This window comes from Salvelinus fontinalis, chromosome 11 (genome assembly GCF_029448725.1).
Source record: "Salvelinus fontinalis isolate EN_2023a chromosome 11, ASM2944872v1, whole genome shotgun sequence".
Lineage (NCBI taxonomy): Eukaryota > Metazoa > Chordata > Actinopteri > Salmoniformes > Salmonidae > Salvelinus > Salvelinus fontinalis.
Genome location: NC_074675.1, coordinates 17847673 through 17870129, shown reverse-complemented (window position 1 = coordinate 17870129; position 22457 = coordinate 17847673). Strand labels below are relative to the sequence as shown.

The 22457-nt window shown below is 45.0% G+C and overlaps 1 protein-coding gene across 3 annotated transcripts in view; it reads right to left on the bottom strand.

Annotated features, from left to right (window-relative positions):
- The window catches only part of LOC129865207 (cyclin-dependent kinase 17-like), a 34782-nt gene extending 12639 nt beyond the window's left edge, over window positions 1–22143 (bottom strand). The window contains exons 1-2 of one of the 3 annotated variants that reach the window (XM_055937786.1): window positions 21788–22143; window positions 13908–13991 (exon numbers count right to left, since the gene is read on the bottom strand). The gene's annotated coding sequence lies outside the window, so the exon portion shown is untranslated. Of the gene's footprint in view, window positions 1–13907; window positions 13992–16041; window positions 16147–21787 lie in introns of those variants that run through there. The other 2 variants (XM_055937787.1, XM_055937788.1) reach the window with 2 other exon arrangements.
- Between the last annotated feature and the right edge of the window lie 314 nt (window positions 22144–22457).

The following is a 22457-nucleotide window of genomic DNA, read 5'->3' as shown; positions in this document are numbered from 1 at the left end:
TCACTTGCTTTTGCAATGTAAACATGATTCCCATGCCAATAAAGCCCTTAAATTGAAAGGGAGGTAAAAAAAAGAGAGAGAGCAGAAGAGCGAGAGAGAAAAACAGAGTGAGCAGGAGGGGAAGAGTTCAGAGTTCACCAATAAGATAAATGGAGAATGTTCTGTTAAAATCCTATCAGCCACACTTGTGGTCCACACACACACAGTTTGACAGTATTGAGTGCAGTAATGCCAATAAGGCTATGGATATTAACATGCTCTGTTACCATTCCAACAAATCTATCCTGTGCGGGACACAGGCATGGTCATGTGGCTGGGGCTGAGTATGCCTGTGTCTGTCCCTCAGGCCATCACTGTCCTTGGGCAGACAGGCTAGGAAAAAGTGGGCAGGCTGTGGAGGATTGGGTTGCTGAGACCAAGGTTGTCTGCTGCTGTGGGGAGTGACACACACACTCCCTTTCCTGCTGCATTTTTAAATGTTTTAATTGAACATTTATTTAACTATTTAACTCAGCTGCATGAGCTGAGCTGGCAAGGAAATATGAGAAGAACTGAGGGCCAAGGAAGCCACAGCTGTCCTCCAATGTGTGTGTGCACATTGGGCAATCTTTTATATCCAACAAAGAAAAAACATATGCTGCTGGTCCCACCTTCAGTAACTGGAGCAGATCCCTCTCTGCCACCCTGCAGCGTAGATATAGAGTTACTAGATTAGCTGTTCCCATTGGACAGGTTCCAGAATCTTGTATCAGCAGCACAGGGAGAAAACGCAACCTCTTTCTCCCTCCCTTTCGCTCACTCCGTCTCATTCTCTAACTCACCCTCTCTCTAGTGGTTGCACTCACTCACACACAGTACACCAGAGATCATCAACTAGATCCAGCCGCAGGCCGATTTCTTCTTGAGCAGATGGTCAGGGGGCCAGAACAACTACAAATAATTTGTAGACTGCAAATTGACCACAAATAATTTGTAGACTGCAAATTGACCACAAGCCCAAACAGATAGAAGCCCAAACAGATATCATATTTTACTAAAACATAATCATTTAAAACTTTGCTTACATTGTATAAGATCACATGCACTGAGTGTACAAAACATTAAGAACACCTTCCTAATATTGAGTATATATATATATATATATATATATATATATAGTACCAACACACCAACTCATTCAAGGGTTTTTCTTTATTTTTACTATTTTCTACATTGTAGAATAATAGTGAAGACATCAAAACTATGAAATAACACATGGAATCATTTAGTAACCAAAAAAAGTGTTAAACAAATGAAAATATATTTCAGATTTGAGATTATTCAAAGTAGCCACGCTTTGCCTTGATGACAGCTTTGCAAACTCTTGACATTCTCTCAACCAGCTTCATGAGGTAGTCACCTGGAATGCATTTCAATTAACAGGTGTGCCTTGTTAAAAGTTAATTTGTGGGATTTCTTCCCTTCTTAATGCGTTTGAGCCAATCAGTTGTGTTGTGACAAGGTAGGGGGGGTATGCAGAAGATAGCCCTATTTGGTAAAAGACCAAGTCCATATTATGGCAAGAACAGCTCAAATAAGCAAAGAGAAATGACAGTCCATCATTACTTCAAGACATGAAGGTCAGTCAATCTGGAAAATGTCAAGAACTTTGAAAGTTTCTTCAAGTGCAGTCGCTAAAACCATCAAGCACTATGACAAAACTGGGTCTCATGAGGACCGCCTCTGCTGCAGAGGACAAGTTCATTAGAGTTAACTGCACCTCAGATTGCAGTCCAAATAAATGCTTCAGAGTTCAAGTAACAGAAACATCTCAACATCAACTGTTCACAGGAGACTGCGTGAATCAGGCCTTCATGGTCGAATTGCTGCAAAGACACCAATATTAAAAGGACATCAATAAGAAAAGACTTGCTTGGGCCAAGAAACACGAGCAATGGACATTAGACCGGTGGAAATATGTCCTTTGGTCTGATGAGTCCAAATTTGCGATATTTGGTCCAACCGCCGTGTCCTTGTGAGACGCAGAGTAGGTGAACGGTTCATCTCTGCACGTGTTTCCCACCGTGAAGCATGGAGGAGGGGGTGTGATAGTGTAGGGGGTGCTTTGCTGGTGACACTGTCAGTGATTTATTTACAATTCAAGGCAACCTTAACCAGCATGGCTACCACAGCATTCTGCAGCCATACGCCATCAAATGTGCCGAATACAACAGGTGTAGATCTTACAGTGAAATGCTTACTTACAAGCCCTTAATCAACATTGCAGTTAAGAAAATATATATTTTTAAAAAAGAGATAAGAATAACAAATTATTAAAGAACAGCAGTAAATAACAATAGAGGGCTATATACAGAGTCAATGTGCCGGGGCACTGGTGGTCGAGGTCATTTGTACATGTAGGTAGAATTACTAAAGTGACTATGCATAGATAACAGAGGATAGCAGCAGCGTAGAAGGGGGTACCAGGCAGTGATGCAACCCGTCATGATGCTCTCGGTGGTGCAGCTATAAAACCTTTGGAGGATCTGAGGACCCATGCCAAATCTTTTCAGTCTCATGAGGGGGAATAGGTTTTGTCGTGCCCACTTCACGACTATCTTAGTGTGCTTGGACCATGTTAGTTTGTTGGTGATGTGGACACCAAGGAACTCAACCTGCTCCACTACAGCCCCGTCAATGAGAATGGGGGTGTGCTCAGTCCTCCTTTTCCTGTATGCACATTTGTGGCCTGCTGGAGATCATTTTGCAGGGCTCTGGCAGTGCTCCTCCTGCTCAAAGGCGGAGGTAGCGGTCTTGCTGCTGGGTTGTTGCCCTCCTACGGCCTCCTCCACGTCTCCTGATGTACTGGCCTGTCTCCTGGTAGCTCCTCCATGCTCTGGACACTACGCTGACAGACACAGCAAACCTTCTTGCCACAGCTCACATTGATGTGCCATCCTGGATAAGCTGCACTACCTGAGCCACTTGTGTGGGTTGTAGACTCCGTCTCATGCTACCACTAGAGTGAGAGCACCGCCAGCATTCAAAAGTGACCAAAACATCAGCCAGGAAGCATAGGAACTGAGAAGTGGTCTGTGGTCACCACCTGCAGAACCACTCCTTTATTGGGGGTGTCTTGCTAATTGCCTATAATTTCCACCTTTTGTCTATTCCATTTGCACAACAGCATGTGAAATTTATTGTCAATCAGTGTTGCTTCCTAAGTGGACAGTTTGATTTCACAGAAGTGTGATTGACTTGGAGTTACATTGTGTTGTTTAAGTGTTCCCTTTATTTTTTTGAGCAGTGTATATTAAACACACAGAAATACGAGCCTTAGGTCATTAATATGGTCAAATCCGGAAACTATCATTTAGAAAATAAAACGTTTATTCTTTCAGTGAAATACGGAACCGTTGCGTAATTTATCGAACAGGTGGCAACCCTAAGTTGGTGCAATTCCAAATTGGTGGAATCATGCCATATTTAGAGACTAGATAATGTTAAACAAGGTTGGAATGTGAAGCAATGAAATGGGGTATCAGTCTACTCGGTGACCCCAACAGAACACAACTGTCAAGAGTTTACGCAAATATTAGCGTTGTAGCTCTTATTGCGGGTCAACCTATTGTGTGTATTGACATTCATATTGCACTGTATAGCTTTACCTAAGGATTGGGGATCAATGTCATATCTCTGCATCCCTAGTAGGAACCAAAGTGTTGGTCAGAGTGTCAGGGGACCCTTATTACATTTGAATGTTCCATTCATAATGTAATTATTTATTTTTTTTAAATAAAAAAAATCAGCCTCGAGATATGGACATTGCACATGTCAATATTGCAATTTGATTAAAGTGTGATTCATTGTGCAGCCATAAGTACGAGATAAGCACTCTGTGTCTCAGATACAGAGGGGTGTAACAGAGACGGGTATTATCTCTGGGCCACACCAAAACAAAGAGAGCTCATGTGACAGGGCTGGAGGGCTGGGGGGCTGGGGATAGGGAGGGGGGGATAAAGCATCTGGCATATCTGAATGATGTGAAATGGAAAGCACAGAGAACTCCCTATCAAACACAATCCAACACGCTGGCTGATGGGCTCTGTCGCGGTATCCCCCTCCATCTTCCTCGTCTCTCCCCCTCATTCCTCTCGCTTATCAGCATCCCTTCAAAAAGACATACATGCGCAAGCAGGCACAGTCTAAAAATTATTCTGTGAAGTCCTGACCCAGAATTCCGAACCCAAACCAGGCACTCCCTCAGATCTCCTCTCATACGTCTTAGCCTGTGCTTCTGAGGGTCCCCCAGTGCATCCTGGGTAGGCCAGAGCCCAGCGAAGAGGAGGAGACAAAGGGCAGGCGAGGGAGAGGCGGCAGACGACAAGGCCTAATTAAGTCGAATACACACACACACTCACATCAAATTCAATTCCTTAAAATTTGTCAACTAAGACAGCTCCCTTGAAGTCGTGTCCCTAAAGATACAGTAGTTCCCCCCTCATTTAGGGAAATCTGCCTTGAAGTTGAAGAAAAGCAACTTTTGTCCGCTCTCCCTTTTGTCTCTCTATATCCCTGAACTCCTCTCTCATCACCATGGTGACCAAGGCCCCAGAGTCTATATTTTGCTACCAAAAGATTAGTAGGTCTAGACTATCCCAGAACTCTCTCTGGCTGGCTGCTCTTTTCCTTCTAGTCTCACTATTTGTCAAGTAACTAGGAAATATGATGTGATAGAATTAATATTCAATTGAAAATGGAAAAGACACAATGGAATGAGAAGAGACGTGAATGTGTGTGCGTTGGTGTGCGCACGTGCGTGTGAGAGAGTGTGAAAGCGAGAGCGAGCGAGGGATGAAGAGAGCGAGGAAAAGAGAAAGTGAGCATATTTTCGAGTGAGATGAACAGAATGGCGTCTTTGTGTTTGTGTAAGAGGCATGACATCACCGGGGTAACTCCAGGCATGTACTGTTAGCTGAGGAAGGAACAGACTAGAACAGAGAAAGAGAACAGAGACAGGGCTGTACTGTAATTCAATACGAAACCTGGACAATGTATTTTTTATATATTTTTTTAAATACATGATTTTGAAATGTTCACGAAATGTAATTCATAGAAGGGTCCTTTGGAGGAAGTTTTGACATATGTATCTAAAAGCATAACTGAGAAATAATTAATTTAAGTTAATTAAAGCCTCCTTTAAGACTCCATAATGTTTAATCTGTAGGCGCCACAAAGCAACAATTTGAGTCATATGAAGCTTTACCGCTTGCTCTGTAATATGAATAGTATATTGATTTCAAGGACACATTTTTACATTCATTTAGCTTAAAAATAAATAAACATGACAATAGAAAAATACAAATTTATTGTTGAACGCAATATACTTTACAGGCATATCAAACGTTCCAGAGCAAGATCTCTGCTACTTTTGTTATGATCAAATTTGTAAGCATTACCAACAGAGTGAATGTGAAAATGGATTCAAAATGGTCGACCTCTGCTGGTGATGTGCAGGATGTGTAATGATACAAGTAAAAGGAGTGCAATGATTGGCACAGTAGGCAATGTAACCAAACTCTATAAAACGGGCTATAACTTTAAAACTAGTAGAGATCCGGCGCTGAAACTTATTTCATATTTCAGAGCAAGCAGTAAAGCTTCATATGACACCAACTTTTGCTTTGTAGAACCTACAGGTTAAACACTCTGAAGTCAAAAGGAGGACTGGGTAAGGGCAAAATGTAATAAAATATTCCAACTTTGATTAATAGATTCAACTGTCAAATACATGTCAACGACCCTTCCTCCACATTGACCCAAGGCTAATATGGTTAACACTGTGATAAGCTATTCAACCACACCCCTGAGGCAAAGGCATATTACCTGTCCATAGGCCTGATGGATATATCAAATTAATTCACATTTTGGTTTTAGCGTGATGTTCCAAATGCCTGTATTGCAAGAATGCTATTTTTTGTTGTTTTTATGAGTGTTCTGAATCTTCTTGGTCTAGGCTCATTTGCTCCTTCTATGCTGTGTGCACTGTGTCCCTTTCCTCTCTCACAGACACCAAGCCCCTCCCCCTGCCACTCACAACAAATATGAAAGATAATGAATTCCTCTCTCACAACAAGCAGTTTAAAATCGCTATTTGCATTTGAGGTTTGGGCCAACAGAATCAGTCATATCGACACCGAAACTCTTAGACATTATTTGACTGTAATAGATGACCTTTCTAACCATACCCTTTTTATGTCTCAACTACCAAAATGTTGAACAGAGCAGACCCTACTAAAACGAGAGTATCAATGAACATGTTATGGGAAATTTATGCTTAGTTTGTCACACGCTGCATTGCGGTACCACATACCGCTAGTAGCATTTTAGCCACAGACTTTTGCGCTAGCTGTCTTTTTATGCAATGAGCATAAAAATACACATTTATATACAGCAGTTAGCAACTCATTCTCATTCTGATAAGCATATTCTTATCCAGGTAGGACTTCAACATCTAAACAAAGTGAACAGGCTGTGTTGTTCAAACAGTTGGAGACGGACAGAAGGGTGTATTCATAACAGTTCAAATGTTCTACCTTGTCAGCAAGCAAATACACTGCTCAAAAAAATAAAGGGAACACTAAAATAACACATCCTAGATCTGAATGAATGAAATATTATTTTTAAATACTTTTTTCTTTACATAGTTGAATGTGCTGACAAGAAAATCACACAAAAATTATCAATGGAAATTAAATTTATCAACCCATGGAGGTCTGGATTTGGAGTCACACTCAAAATTTAAGTGGAAAACCACACTACAGGCTGATCCAACTTTGATGTAATGTCCTTAAAACAAGTCAAAATGAGGCTCAGTAGTGTGTGTGTGGCCTCCACGTGCCTGTATGACCTCACTACAACGCCTGGGCATGCTCCTGATGAGGTGGCGGATGGTCTCCTGAGGGATCTCCTCCCAGACCTGGACTAAAGCATCCGCCAACTCCTGGACAGTCTGTGGTGCAACGTGGCGTTGGTGGATGGAGCGAGACATGATGTCCCAGATGTGCTCAATTGGATTCAGGTCTGGGGAACGGGCGGGCCAGTCCATAGCATCAATGCCTTCCTCTTGCAGGAACTGCTGACACACTCCAGCCACATGAGGTCTAGCATTGTCTTGCATTAGGAGGAACCCAGGGCCAACCGCACCAGTATATGGTCTCACAAGGGGTCTGAGGATCTCATCTCGGTACCTAATGGCAGTCAGGCTACCTCTGGCGAGCACATGGAGGGCTGTGCGGCCCCCCAAATAAATGCCACCCCACACCATGACTGACCCACCGCCAAACCGGTCATGCTGGAGGATGTTGCAGGCAGCAGAACGTTCTCCACGGAGTCTCCAGACTCTGTCACGTCTGTCACATGTGCTCAGTGTGAACCTGCTTTCATCTGTGAAGAGCACAGGGCGCCAGTGGCGAATTTGCCATTCTTGGTGTTCTCTGGCAAATGCCAAACGTCCTGCACGGTGTTGGGCTGTAAGCACAACCCCCACCTGTGGACATCGGGCCCTCATACAAATTGGACTCCATGAGGGTGGTAAGTCGCTCTGGATAAGAGCGTCTGCTAAATGACTTAAATGTAAATGTAAATGTCTGTTTCTGACCATTTGAGCAGACACATGCACATTTGTGGCCTGCTGGAGGTCATTTTGCAGGGCTCTGGCAGTGCTCCTCCTGCTCCTCCTTGCACAAAGGCGGAGGTAGCGGTCCTGCTGCTGGGTTGTTGCCCTCCTACGGCCTCCTCCACGTCTCCTGATGTACTGGCCTGTCTCCTGGTAGCGCCTCCATGCTCTGGACACTACGCTGACAGACACAGCAAACCTTTTTGCCACAGCTCGCATTGATGTGCCATCCTGGCTGAGCTGCACTACCTGAGCCACTTGTGTGGGTTGTAGACTCCGTCTCATGCTACCACTAGAGTGAAAGCACCGCCAGCATTCAAAAGTGACCAAAACATCAGCCAGGAACATAGGAACTGAGAAGTGGTCTGTGGTCACCACCTGCAGAACCACTCCTTTATTGGGGGTGTCTTGCTAATTGCCTATAAATTTCCACCTGTTGTCTATTCCATTTGCACAACAGCATGTGAAATTTATTGTCAATCAGTGTTGCTTCCTAAGTGGACAGTTTGATTTCACAGAAGTGTGATTGACTTGGAGTTACATTGTGTTGTTTAAGTGTTCCCTTTTTTTTGAGCAGTGTATATCCAAGTTGGCGAGACTTGAAATATAAAGTTGAGCTGGCTGCTCACTAGCACGTGGGCTTGTGCTTGAGAGATTGTTCATAAGACCTGTGTTCATTTTCTATAATGCCTGCTACAAGAAGTTGGTCATTATTGGTGGATGTGCATTCAGCATGGTTCTATATATATATTTTTATTGACCGACTTGAAAGCACAATCAGGGAATGAAAAAATAAAAAAGCAGGTTAAACTATTTTGATAAAATAATGTAATTATTAGTGGGTCTTCTGGTTGTGGACAGTTTATATTTAGCCTAGTTATAGTGTCAAGAAAACGTATGTATACCCTTCGGATTTCTGGATTCCTGCATAAATTGGTCATCAAATTGTATCTGATCTTCATCTAGGTCACAACAATAGACAAAACACAGTCTGCTTAAACTAATAACACACAAACAATTATACGTTCTCATGTTTTTATTGAACACACCGTGTAAACATTCACAGTGCAGAGTGGAAAAAGTATGAACCCTTGGATTTAATAACAGGTTGACCCTCCTTTTGCAGCAATAACCTCAACCAAACATTTTTTGTAGTTGCGGATCAGACCTGCACAACGGTCAGGAGGAATTTTGGACCATTCCTCTTTACAAAACTGTTTCAGTTCAGCAATATTCTTGGGATGTCTGGTGTGAACTGCTCTCGAGTTCATGCCACAGTATCTCAAATCAGGTTGAGGTCAGAACTCTGACTGGGCCACTACAGAAGGCGTATCATCTTCTGTTGAAGCCATTCTGTTGTTGACTTACTTCTGTGTTTTGGGTCGTTGTCCTGTTGCGTCACCCAACTTCTGTTGAGCTTCAATTGGCGGACAGATAGCCTAACATTCTCCTGCAAAATGTCTTGATGAACTTGGGAATTCATTTTTCAGTCGATGATAGCAAGCTGTTCAGGCCCTGAGGGAGCAAAGCAGCCCCAAACCATGATGCTCCTTCCACCATAGTTACAGTTGGGATGAGGTTTTGATGTTTCTGTGCCTTTTTTTCTCCGCATATAGTGTTGTAAGGCTGGGCGATATGACGATATATATATCGCGTGACGATAGAACGATAGACGTTTTTCTATCGTTTATTTCGTTGTGTCGCAAATCACACTCTTTACAGCAATATTTTTCATCAATTGGACGTGCCGCATGGAAGGAAATTTGCAACACAAGCAAACATGGAAGAGAGTGAACGTGACACAGAGAACGGAGACACGGAGCTCGTACCTAAAAGAGGGGCAACTTCGGTCGCATGGACGTGGTTTGGGTATGAAAAGTCTGACACGGACCAGAAAACCGTCAACTGAAAAATATGCTGCAGGCCGGTCCCAGCAACAGGCTCAAACACCACTAACCTCTTTTACCACCTATGCAAGAATCATGTGAAACAGTACAGAGAGAGTCTACGGATGAGACCCAAAAAAGTACAGTCGAGTGCTCAAAACAAACCCCCGACTCAGACGTTGCAAGAGGCTTTCGCCCGCGGCACACCATATGGCAAAGAATCACGAAGCTGGAAGGAGATAACAGCTGCCATTACAACTTACATTTGCAAAGACATGGCCCCAATTTACACGGTCGAGAAACGGGGGTTTCATGAGTTGGTGCCAACACTCGATCCAAGGTAAAGACCCAAATCTCCTCATGGACTGCACCAGATTTGCCAGTTCTTAATGTGAGATGTTACCCCACTCTTCCACCAAGGTCCCTGCAAGTTCCTGGACATTTCTGGGGGGGAAATGGCCCTAGCCCTCACCCTCCGATCCAACAGGTCCCAGACGTGCTCAATGGGATTGAGATCCGGGCTCTTCGCTGGCCAAGGCAGAACACTGACATTCCTGTCTTGCAGGAAATCACGCACAGAACGAGCAGTATGGCTGGTGGCATTGTCATGCTGGAGAGTCATGTCAAGATGAGCTTGCAGGAAGGGTACCACATGAGGGAGGAGGATGTCTTCCCTGTAACGCACAGCGTTGAGATTGCCTGCAATGACAACAAGCTCAGTCCGATGATGCTGTGACACACAGCCCCAGACCATGACGGACCCTCCACCTCCAAAATCGATCCTGCTCCAGAGTACAGGCCTCGGTGTAACGCTCATTCCTCGACGATAAACGCGAATCTGACTATCACCCCTGGTGAGACAAAACCACGACTCGTCAGTGAAGAGCACTTTTTACCAGTCTTGTCTGGTCCAGCGACGGTGGGTGTGTCCATAAGCGACGTTGTTGCCGGTGATGTCTGGTGAGGACCTGCCTTACAACAGGCCTACAAGCTCTCAGTCCAGCCTCTCTCAGCCTATTGCGGACAGTCTGAGCACTGATGAAGGGATTGTGCGTTCCTGGTCGAGAAACGGGGGTTTCATGAGTTGGTGCCAACACTCGATCCAAGGTAAAGACCCAAATCTCCTCATGAACTGCACCACTCAGGCAGTTGTTGCCATCCTGTACCTGTCCCGCAGGTGTGATGTTCGGATGTACCGATCCTGTGCAGGTGTTGTTACACGTGGTCTGCCACTGCGAGGACGATCAGCTGCCCGTCCTGTCTCCCTGTAGCGCTGTCTTAGGCGTCTCCCAGTACGGACATTGCAATTTATTTCCCTGGCCACATCTGCAGTCCTCATGCCTCCTTGCAGCATGCCTAATGCACGTTCACGCAGATGAGCAGGGACCCTGGGCATCTTTCTTTTGGTGTTTTTCAGAGTCAGTAGAAAGGCCTCTAGTGTCCTAAGTTTTCATAACTGACCTTATATTGCCTACCGTCTATAATCTGTTAGTGTCTTAACGACCGTTCCACAGGTGCATGTTCATTAAATTGTTTATGGTTCATTGAACAAACATGGGAAACAGTGTTTAAACCCTTTCCAATGAAGATCCATGAAGATATTTGGATTTTTACAAACTCTCTTTGAAAGACAGGGTCCTGAAAAAGGGACTTTTCTTTTTTTGCTGAGTTTATACATTTTAGGCCTATATTTATTTTGTTTGCAACTATTGTTGAAGTGTTTTCTATTTACCTTTTTATATTTTATACATTTATATTTTGTTATATGCTTAATTGAAAATTTGCAGAGGTTCTAAATAAAGTACTCATATTTGATTAAGTACATTTTATTTGTTGAGTATAATTCTAAATGCAATAAGAAATAGGTATTTACATGTGGTCATTTTATATAAACTATTTATTCGTGGAATTTACAGAAAATGTGCTATATTGTGATATGTATCGTTATATGAAATGACCTATATCGGGATGAGATTTTGGCTATATCGCCCAGCCCTTTAGTGTTGTGTGTTCCTTCCTTCCAAACAACACAACTTTACTTTCATCTGTCCACAGAATATTTTGCCAGTAGCACTGTGGAACATCCAGGTGCACTTTTGCAAACTTCAGACGTGCAGCAATGGGTTTTTTTGGACAGCAGTGGCTTCTTCCATGGTGTTCTCCCATGAACATCATTCTTGTTTAGTGTTTTACATATCGTAGACTCGTCAGAGAGGTTAGCATGTTCCAGAGATTTCTGTAAGTCTTTAGCTGACACTCTAAAATTCTTCTTAAACTGATTGAGCATTCTGCGCTGTGCTCTTGCAGTCATCTTTGCAGGACAGCCACTTATAGGGAGAGTAGCAACAGTGCTGAACTTTCTCCATTTATAGACAATTTGTCTTACTGTGTACTGATGAAAATCAAGGCTTTTAGAGATACTTTAACGGGATCCCAGCCGATCTCAGCCGTAAGAAGTTAACCCTTTCCAGCTTTATGCAAGTCAACAATTCTTAATCTTAGGTCTTCTGAGACCTCTTTTGTTCAAGGCAATGTAGCTCTAACCAACATCTCCAATCTCGTCTCAGTGATTGGACTCCAGGTTAGCTGACTCCAATGAGCTTTTGAAGAAGTCATTAGCCTAGGGGTTCACATTCGTTTTCCAACCTACACTGTGCATGTTTAAATTATGTATTCAATATAGACAAGAAAAATACAATAATTTGTGTTATTAGTTTAAGCAGACTGTGTCTATTGTTGTGATGGAAAATCAAATCAAATTTGATGACCAATTTATGCAGGCATCCAGGCAATTCAAAAGGGTCCACATACTTTCTTGATACTGTATAATTTTACAAGCCTTGAATTCATTAGATTATTGCTGACTGTTTGAAATATGGTGTATTGACCTTTAAAATTGTGCAGCAAAGCTTATTCAGAGGAAAATAATTAAATAAAAATGGAGATATGATTTTTGGCCATATCGCCCAGCCCCATATCGCCCGTTCTGTGTCTGCCGTGTACATGGAGGTGAGTAACGGGCTATAGCTACAGGCCTAGCCCTGGGCTAGCTAACATCACCCCTATGATATAAAGATCACAGACAGTCACAGACTCCTGTAGGCCACCACACAAACACACCTGTGTAAGAGAAAAGGGGGTACAGCAGTGAACACACAGTACGCACGCACACACCCACCAGTGCCAGAGGGGATCCTCATCTTGCAGGTGTGCCTTACTAACCAAAACCACCACTGTCGTCAAATGAATGGGATTAAAGACATGTGGACTACAATATACTTCCGAGCACTCCCAAACACAGTATTACACCCCCTTCCTGGACCCTGAGGGAGTTCCATTAAGTTGAACCTCGGTGCACCGGGCTATGGCCCGTGATGTGAACGGGGGGGGGGGGCCTTTCTCAAATCAATCGGTAATCTGCACTGCTCGGTCATGTCAACAAGGCAGCGTGATACATTGTTTAGAAACATACATATATTTTCCATAAAATATGTCAGAATTTTCAAACCAGTTTTCATTGATAAAGCGTTTTTATCAAAAGCAATCACTTTTGCACGTGAAAACACAGAATCCAACTCATTACTCCAGGTGCTTAAGCTGTCACTTGTGTCGAGCCAACTTTGCTGGCTAACTCATTGATTATGCTCTATAGTACACCTCTCTGGAGCCAGCTCAGTTCCAAATTGAATACAATCAACGCTAACCCGATTAGGCCCGAAGCATTTAATCAAATCCCCTCCCTCTCTCATCACTGCCCCTCCACACCCCTAACCCAAACCTTGCCTTATCCTACACACACACACAACCCCTCCTCTTAACAAAACTCAGCCTTATCTCAGCTATACTACCCAAACAACCTCCCCCAAACACACAGACGAGGTAGTAACATAAATAATGGAACACAGCCATTAGAGACATAACGCCGCCTCCCCTCTGATCTTTTGACCTGCAGCCAGACTCAGGGATGAGAGGTCGAGCATATCACTATGACAACCTGTGACCTCTGAACTCCCAAAACCAACACGAGCCAACCGGCTGAGAGGTAATGGCTACTGCAGCCAATAACCATAAACCAGTGCTGCCAGGGGGGCAACCATTCACAGTGATGTAATGGGATGTGTTAGCACAAAACGCTGCTGCTAGACATCCATCACAACGGTTGACTGGAACTGAGCCCAGCCCAACACGCCAGCTCGCACACACACACACCTCTCAGTGTAAGGAGCTAAAATGAGTTTCAGCGTGACTGACCCTGGAGGGATGAGCTGAAATAACAGCGCTAACGGGTAATGGACATGTGCGTGTGTGTGAGAGAGTGAGTGAGTGTACATTAGAGGCACTTGGGCAAACAGAGACAGAAATACCTATGTCCCAAATGCTGGAAAATCTCCTTCAGCTTGAGAGTGGAAGCCAAGACAATGAGACCGAGAGAGAGGAGCGATCGGATCCTGTAGAGAAGGACAGAAGGAGGGCAGAGAGAGAGAGAGGAGATAAGAATGGGGAGATAGGAATAGCGAAGCAGAGAGGGGATGGGAGAAAGGGGGGAGGGGGGGTGGAGAGAAGGAGAGGGGCAGTAAGGGGGGTTATTTTTAGGACTGGGTACTGCAGACTCTCACAGCTGAATACACAGTGTGTTCTACAGAGGACAGGCCTGCCATTATACACAGACGAGCATAAACACCACACAGGCACGTGCTCCCCCCCCTCTTTACATTTGACATTTGAGTTACTTAGCAGACGCTCTTATCCAGGGCGACTTACGGTTGGTGCCTTCACCTTAAGCTACTGTGGCTAGGTGAGACAACCTCACATCTCAGTCATCGATTTTTCCTCAATAAAGTAGCTAGCACCAATCAGAGCTAGAGTCTCTCTGATACAAATACAAACAACCCACAGAATAAAGCAGGAATATTAGTTATCATAGCCCCATAATGAGTGGCATGACACACACAGGGTTTGAATTGGCGCACAGACACTACAGTGTCATCAGTGTGCCGCAACGGGGGTTGGAAAGGGAGGAAAAGCAGTGCGCGTGCGTGGGAGATGAGAGGATGAGCACGGACGAGGCTATACATTATCCCGGTGTCAAGTGGAGAGATGAACGGGACAGAGTCCAACAGGACCCAGACCTCACCCCTAAACACACACGCTCTGAGCCAGTTAAACACAACCCTTCAGGGCTGCCTGGACCGCTACCCTTTAACCAGCTTTACCAATGTCTCAGTCTCACATGATGACCCTTAGAGAAGATAAAAGCCTCTGTGCTTCGTCGTCTCCCTCGGCATGTGCGAGGAGCAGAAGGCCACACCGGTGCGGTTATTGAGGGGCGGTTATTGAACCCCCTGTCGTCTGACAGCCAAGTCAATAACTGTCAGCCCATCCATCCTCCCTTCCTGTAGCACCTTCCTCCCACCAGCCCTCTCGGCCTCTCGGCTACACATCTTGCTATTTACTGCTTCTTCTCCTTTAAAGCCATACCACACTAACGAGGTCTAACGAGCTGCTTCCGGACGACTCGGGACAGCCATCCAGAGGAGCACAACAGGGCACGTGCGAGTGTGTCCCAAAACACGGGCTTCCTCTTCGCAAGGAACAGCTGGAATAGTTCCCATTCCCACAGGACAGAGATAGGAGGGACACATGTACTGAGGGGTACACACACAAAACACACACGCAAGATGGACGTGAACATTAAAGCAGTAAAATGCCTATGTTATCTGGAAGTGTATTCCAACAACAAAGAGCAGATCAATTATTTAATCCTTGCACGCTTCAATGGTTTGTCACTTCACCGTCTTTTCTGCCCACTGTTATCCTTTCCCTGATCCCTCTCTGTTCCTGTTGATCCTCCCCTTTCCCACGACCCGCCCCAGGCCCCACCGCTAACCCATAAAGCCCTAGAGAACAGGTGTGTCCACCAGGTGCCCCTAGGGATCGTCCCGGAGACACCCAGGCCAGGCTCAGGTGGTTGCTGCGTCCCACAGTCCCAGTTCTGTTCCCACTGGACCAGCCAGCGGTGCTTCCGGTCTTTGTCCGGGTCGCTCCTGGTGTGACATTCCTCCTCTTCACCCGAGTGAGGGTTAGGAAGCCAGGAAGAGAAACATTCCACCCTCCGCCTCCAGCTCAGGCTTCTCAACAGTTTCAGCTAGTCTCCTTTCCTCTCCATTATCTCCTCTGATTTGGCTGTGAAGGCAGAATGGCTAGGAAATGAGACTAGGATAGGAAGCCATTCAGGAGTATCCCCTGCCTCTCAGCCATATTTCCCCTTAGCTCACTTCCTCCTCCCAATACCACCTTTACCCCACTTGCAGTCAAGATGACCAAGCCTTCACAAGGTTAATCATTTATCTGCACAAGTGTCATCTTCAACACACACATATCCTGCCACCCAAGACCCTCCAAAAGAGTCCTGAGACTATCAGCACCAACATACAGCGTCCGACACGCACACACACACACGTAACATGAGTCCAGCTACTGTACCATAACAGAACAAACCCTTTTTGTGATGTCAATTTTCCTTCGGCTAGATTTATTTCCGTCAGCCTCTTGGCAGTTTGCTAACAAGGTCCCCATGACTTCCCACAGCGCCAGAGCTCCACAGTGTTAGCTGAACTAGTGAACCAGAGTCAACAGACACTGTACTCTGCTGTCACTGTGCTGTCACTGTGCTGTCACTGTGCTGGTTGGGATATGAGGGTCTGTGAGGGAATGTGAACAATGTGCCTGTCAGAACAGTGTGCTAGCCCCCCCCCCCCCCACTATGTGAAGTTAGATCCCGAGGTAGGGTTTGTTCTGTTATGGTAGCTGAAGTCATGTTACTCTGTGTGCCGGCGTATAGAGTACGCTGTGTGGAGATCACAGCTCCATGACTATTTCAACATGGCAGACAGGAACGACTAACGTGACACCATCACGCTGTATTAGACACAGTCACTCTGCTGTTGTGCGTGTGTCTACTTCGGGGAATTTCCCTATGAGTGTGTATGAGTACAGTATGTGAAGTGTGTATATGTGTCTGTACAGTATCTATGGTATCTATGTGTGTGTACGAGTGCTACTGTTCGTTCGTGTGTGTGTGTGTGTGTGTGTGTGTGTGTGTGTGTGTGTGTGTGTGTGTGTGTGTGTGTGTGTGTGTGTGTGTGTGTGTGTGTGTGTGTAATCCGTATGTCTGCTGCTCGGACAATGCCACCCTCTAATCTCCAGATTACAAGCCAATGTCCCAACCCCCACAGGGCAACGCATGATGGGACAGTCTCCCCAGAGGGAGGGAGGGAGGGAGGGAGGGAGGGAGGGAGGGAGAAAAAGAGAGAACAAAGACAGAATGTGTGAGTGCTCACACACAGTGCTGGTCTGTGCATGGTACCGGGGTGGTGTTAATCAGACCCTGGGCTCCTTCCAAAAGGGCAGCTCCAGTTCCCACAATGCCCCTCTTCAGGCAACGACAGGAGGGCATTAGGATAGTCTACAGAACCCCCTCCCCCCCCGCGGCTTCCCTCCATCAAACTCTTTTCAGGGACAGAAAGTGTATCCCTCAGTGGAAATCGTCGTCGTCCCATTCCCACCAGAACACAGGCCCACGTACATTGACTCTAGTCCAGAGCCATTCACATAAGATGACATCACAGCCAGATAACAATAGACTGGTATTGTACCATTGCCCTACATACACACACATTGCAGGCTGATATAAAATGGCTGATTACTGTATATATGATCAACGCTCTCCATAGACCAGCAGGAAGGAAGCTGCGGCTCTGTCGCCATAGCAGGCCAAGGATGTGTGCGCGTGTCTAACACAGTACACCAGACAATGAGACAGCGACGACCCCTGACTAGATTGCTAAAACACCACGACTAGTCATCAGATCATACCACTAATCAACGATACTGAAAGTCTTTTACAGTCGAGCGGTCCACACCACAACTTCCTCAGTTTCACTTTAAAACGGTCAACACAGAGACGGAACGAGATCCCCACCATACAAACAAACGCCCACCCCTCTTCCACATTCCATACATGGCTGACATAGCTTCCATAATCAGCACGTGTGCATATGTGTCTGTCCCTCCGCCTCCCCTCGCTAGTTATGCTGATTCAGTCACCCATGTTCTAAAGCTGGCCTGGGAAAAAGAGTTGGGCAACTGTTGTCACACACACACACAGCAGGGGGCGGACACAGGCAGCTGCTACGTAAGTGGAGATAGCCAATAAGTCATTAGGTTTCAGGCGTGGTCACCCATCAAATGAGCTCCACTACACTTTAAATGGTGTATTGTCAATACTTGGTCATGTGCAGTATAGACAATATACATGACTATGGAATTGGGAAAATAGCAATGATAAAGTGTTAGAAGTAACACCTCGGTGTATTCCATCTTACAGAATGCTGTTCTCTGGCTAGTTCTATAGCCGCCTGTACATTCCTTTACCTCTGTTCTAAGACTAACTGTGTCTGTGTGAGAGTGAGGCACACTCAGGCTGCAATAATTACACCCATTATCAAGCCTCCAATTAGACTGCCCCGGAAAAAAAAAAAAAAAGCTAAGCGACCCAAAATACACCCAATGACAACGGACCATGTCCAGAAGACACATGGCATCAGATGACAAATAAAACGGGGGCTTCGTCAGGATCCACTCCTCCTCCTCCCTCTCTTCTCTGTCCTCCTCTCATGAATCAGGAACTGAGGGAAAGCATCTGATTGCCCCTATTGATAATCTGATGTCACATTCCACACGTCCAGGCAAACAGTTTAACCCTTGGCTGACCAGACGGAGGGGAGAGGGGGGAGGCAGAGGGCTGTGTGAGTTAGCCTGCCTTCCCAATCCATCTCTTCCACCACACATAACCATACGAGCAGGAGTAGGGACGTGCATGCCTCACCGGCACACACATGAACATTCACACAAGGACTAAAGAGGAATAAAGTCGTGGAAAATGTATATCTTGCTCTCTCGCCCCGCACGCACATATAAACACGCAGTTATTCATCCCTCAGTAGTGTTGGCGATGTCTTCAGTGATTGGTACAGATCAGGCTGTGGGCACGGTGTGTGTGCTGTATCTCTCGTCCCGAATCAATGAGCTCTCTCAAGACACGGTAACAGAACACAAGATTAAAACCTGATGTGATAGTGAGAGAGCGAGAGAGAAATCTCGTATTTGGGACGGACAGAAATGGAGACAGAGATAGCGCCTGGTTCTGTTGTCAATGGCAACAGTGTGTTCTAACCTAGGATGATCCTCTGTAAGCCTGTCAGAGTGAGATATCCCCCCTCCCATAGCAGACAGGAACTTTATCATCATACTGGGTACTTCAGCACATCTGCACTGCGAATGTGTGTACTGTCATTGTGGGCATTACTCTGTTAACACCACCCCCCAACCCACCAGATTTAACACATTCATATAGGGAGAATAGTCTGGACCCCAGTGGTGTAAAGTACTTAAGTAAAAATACTTTGAAAGTAATACTTAAGTAGTTTTTTTTTGGGGGGGGGGGGGGGGGGGGTATTGACAACTTTTACTTTACTACATTCCTGAAGACAATGCTGTACTTTTTACTCCATACATTTTCCTTGACACCCAAAAGTACTCGTTACATTTTGAATGCTTAGCAGGACAGGAAATGGTCCAATTCGCACACTTATCAAGAGAACATCCCAGGTCATCCCGACTGCCTCTGATCTGGCAGAATAACTAAACACAAACACTTTGTTTTTAAATGATGTCTGAGTGTTGGAGTGTGACCCTGGCTATCCGTAAATAAAAAAGAAATCAATTGTGCCGTCTGGTTTGCTTAATATAAGGAATGTTTTATTATTCGTACTTTTACTTTTGATACTTAAGTATATTTTAGCAAATACATTTACATTTGATACTTAAGTATATTTAAAACCAAATACTTTTAGACTTTTACTCCAATAGTATTTTACTGGGTGACTTTCACTTGAGTCATTTTCTATTAAGGTATCTTTACTTTAACTCAACTATGACAATTGAGTACTTTTTCCACCACTGCTGGACCATCTCCTCTATTTTTCATCCCCTCATCTCCTCTCCCCTCCCTCAGACTTGATCTGCTGATTTGCATGTGATGGCAGACAGACATATGGGTTGAACATTTGTCAGACAGACAGGCAGACACTGTGGGTATAGTAAGCAGAGGGTCCCATGAAAAGAATACTCACAGAGGAACCTTCCCAAAGACAGAGGGAGAGAGAGGATGGCACCGGCTTAGAGTCTGGTGTCAAAGGAGGAGAGAGGGGAGTTGACACAAACACACAGAGCGAGAGAGACAGAGCGAGAGACACAGAGCGAGAGACACAGAGCGAGAGACACAGAGCGAGAGACACAGAGCGAGAGAGACAGAGCGAGAGAGACAGAGCGAGAGAGACAGAGCGAGAGAGACAGAGCGAGAGAGACAGAGCGAGAGAAAGAGGGGGCTGGCAAAAGACAGACTGTACAGCACGATATTCTGTGCATCTACCATGAATATTCGACATGATCATATCCAATCGGACCTGAGAGGATGAGTGTGAGCCCTTTCATGAGTCACGACAGAGGAAATTCACATTGCACCAGTACACCATCACAACTGTATATAATCTGATTCTTTCTCTGTTATCCTTCCATGCACTTCACCTCCCAGCACCGAGACTGATCAATACCAAGGTTATTGTGGCATGGTGTTATCAGCAGGGTTACACTGTAGCACTAGAGACAGATTAGAGAGAGTTGGGACAGAAAAATGAGGGTTTGGGCCAGTATAATTAGCCTGTCATGAGGGATTGGTTTCACACAGATAGAACAACCTGGCTACATACTCCTGATCTGGGTCATTCTAGCTGCAAGGAACTGCTAGGTCTAACCTGAGTACATGTACACACATACCTCTGGCCAAGAACTAACTGACAACTACTAAGATTTGACACACACACACCTATGGTGGATGAAAAACACACTCCGGACACATGCAGTACTGGGGGGGATAGATGGTGGGGCAGGTGCATATTTCAGCCCAGGGCCATACTGGCTCCAGAAGCACAGTAAAGGGCTGTTCCAAACAGGCATGTAGGCTACACCACCGCTGGAAAAACATCGCAGGGGTCAGAGGTGAAATGACACAGCTCCAATGAGACGAGCACAGGGGGACGGGCATCTTCACAACCACACACCTGTCGAAATTCGGAACAGCCAATAGGATAGTAAAGACGGACATAATGTGTAACCTCAATTCTTCTCTATGTTGGCCTCTTCCAGCTACACTAACAAGGTATGACATCAATGGGGGATGTATCCAATGCCAGTCTGCTTGCCTGGTATCTTTGTGGCATGGTTTTCAGAGGGAAATCTGACTGAACTGATCCAGTTCCACCAATTCTACCATGATATTGTTTCCCTGAGGAGGCAGTCACAGCTAAGTGCTGCTAGACTGAGATTAGAGTGTGCCAGCTATTACTGTGGTCCAAGGAACCAATTCCTCATCATCACTATTACACACTTACAGTAACCCTATTTCAGACATCTACATGCTGTGAATTGTAACTTATTGGCCTAACAACCTACATTCATTGATAACATTGTACACAGTAGCCAATCAGTTTCATATATGCACATTTGACAAACGTACAATGCGCGACCCCTGTTATGGACCGTAAAGCCTGTAATACGTTGTTATTTTAACGGTACAGATAAGGCTACAGCAAAACATCATAAAATTGGGCAAAAACAAACGAAGCCAGTGTAACACTGAAAGGAATCTGTGTATAAAATGTGATGACATGCATCTAACTGGCACGGCTCAAGGCATTGACTATTTACATATACTCAGCACTTTCAATATAACCTACTATATGTAACGTTACAAGCTTCGATTTTCCTGGGTTATAGACTAAAAGGTGTTGACAACATGGTGTTGAAAATCAAATGGTGCGTAAGTTAGCCTATAGGCTGAAGACAAATAAACAGCAATGTTATTGCCCATTGTAACCACTCACTAAGGTATTTAAACCACACATATAATTGTGTTAATACAACTCCTATTGGTAGGTGTCCGGTAACTAGTCCTATTTTGACAAGCGAGCAAAATAGTTGGTCAACTCAACCAGACCCTTGTGGCGACGCAACATTGCGCGCTGGCAACATTGTTTCTAGTCCTTTCAAAGCGGCATTGCAGTAGCCATTCTGATGGATAGTGTGCTTGTAAACCTACATGAAGCCACAACATTTGGCTACTTACCAAAAACGATGTACGTAGTTTCTACCTGACTTCCACACCTCGATGGGCGCTTCCTCGGAGGCCGGATGCCCGTCTTTCGACCCACTCGTAAAAAAACAGTTCGTAATACGTCTTGCTTTTCTCTTGCTCACATTATTCCGTACATAATGTTCTCACATGAACACCGTTTTCAAAGTTCAAATGATAAAAATTACAGACCAGATTCCCGAAAGCTCACTTCTATGACGAGCAGGGAGTGAGAACGGATTGTGTCCGTGGATGAACCGGTAGAGGTGCAAACTGTGGCTGCCCACATTCTGACGCCTCCGCCTATGCTACTGCTGACATGGAGAGAGACGGGGGAAATAAACTGAATGCGATTGGTGGCCGCATACCAGCAGCACCAATATGGCCCTTCATTCAATGAGTAGTTTTGTAGCGCCTCCTGCAGGAGGCTTACTACACAGATAGATACATCTCAGCCGACATTCCCTGACAACTAGGCCTATTAATCAGTGGTGCAAACTACTTGGTAAAAATACTTTTAAGTACTACTTTTAAGTACTTTTGAGTACTGTTTGGGGGTATCTGTACTGTACTTTACTTTACTATTTATATTTGACTATTTATACGTTTACTTCACTACATTCCTAAAGAAAATAATATACTTTTTACTCCATACATTTTCCCT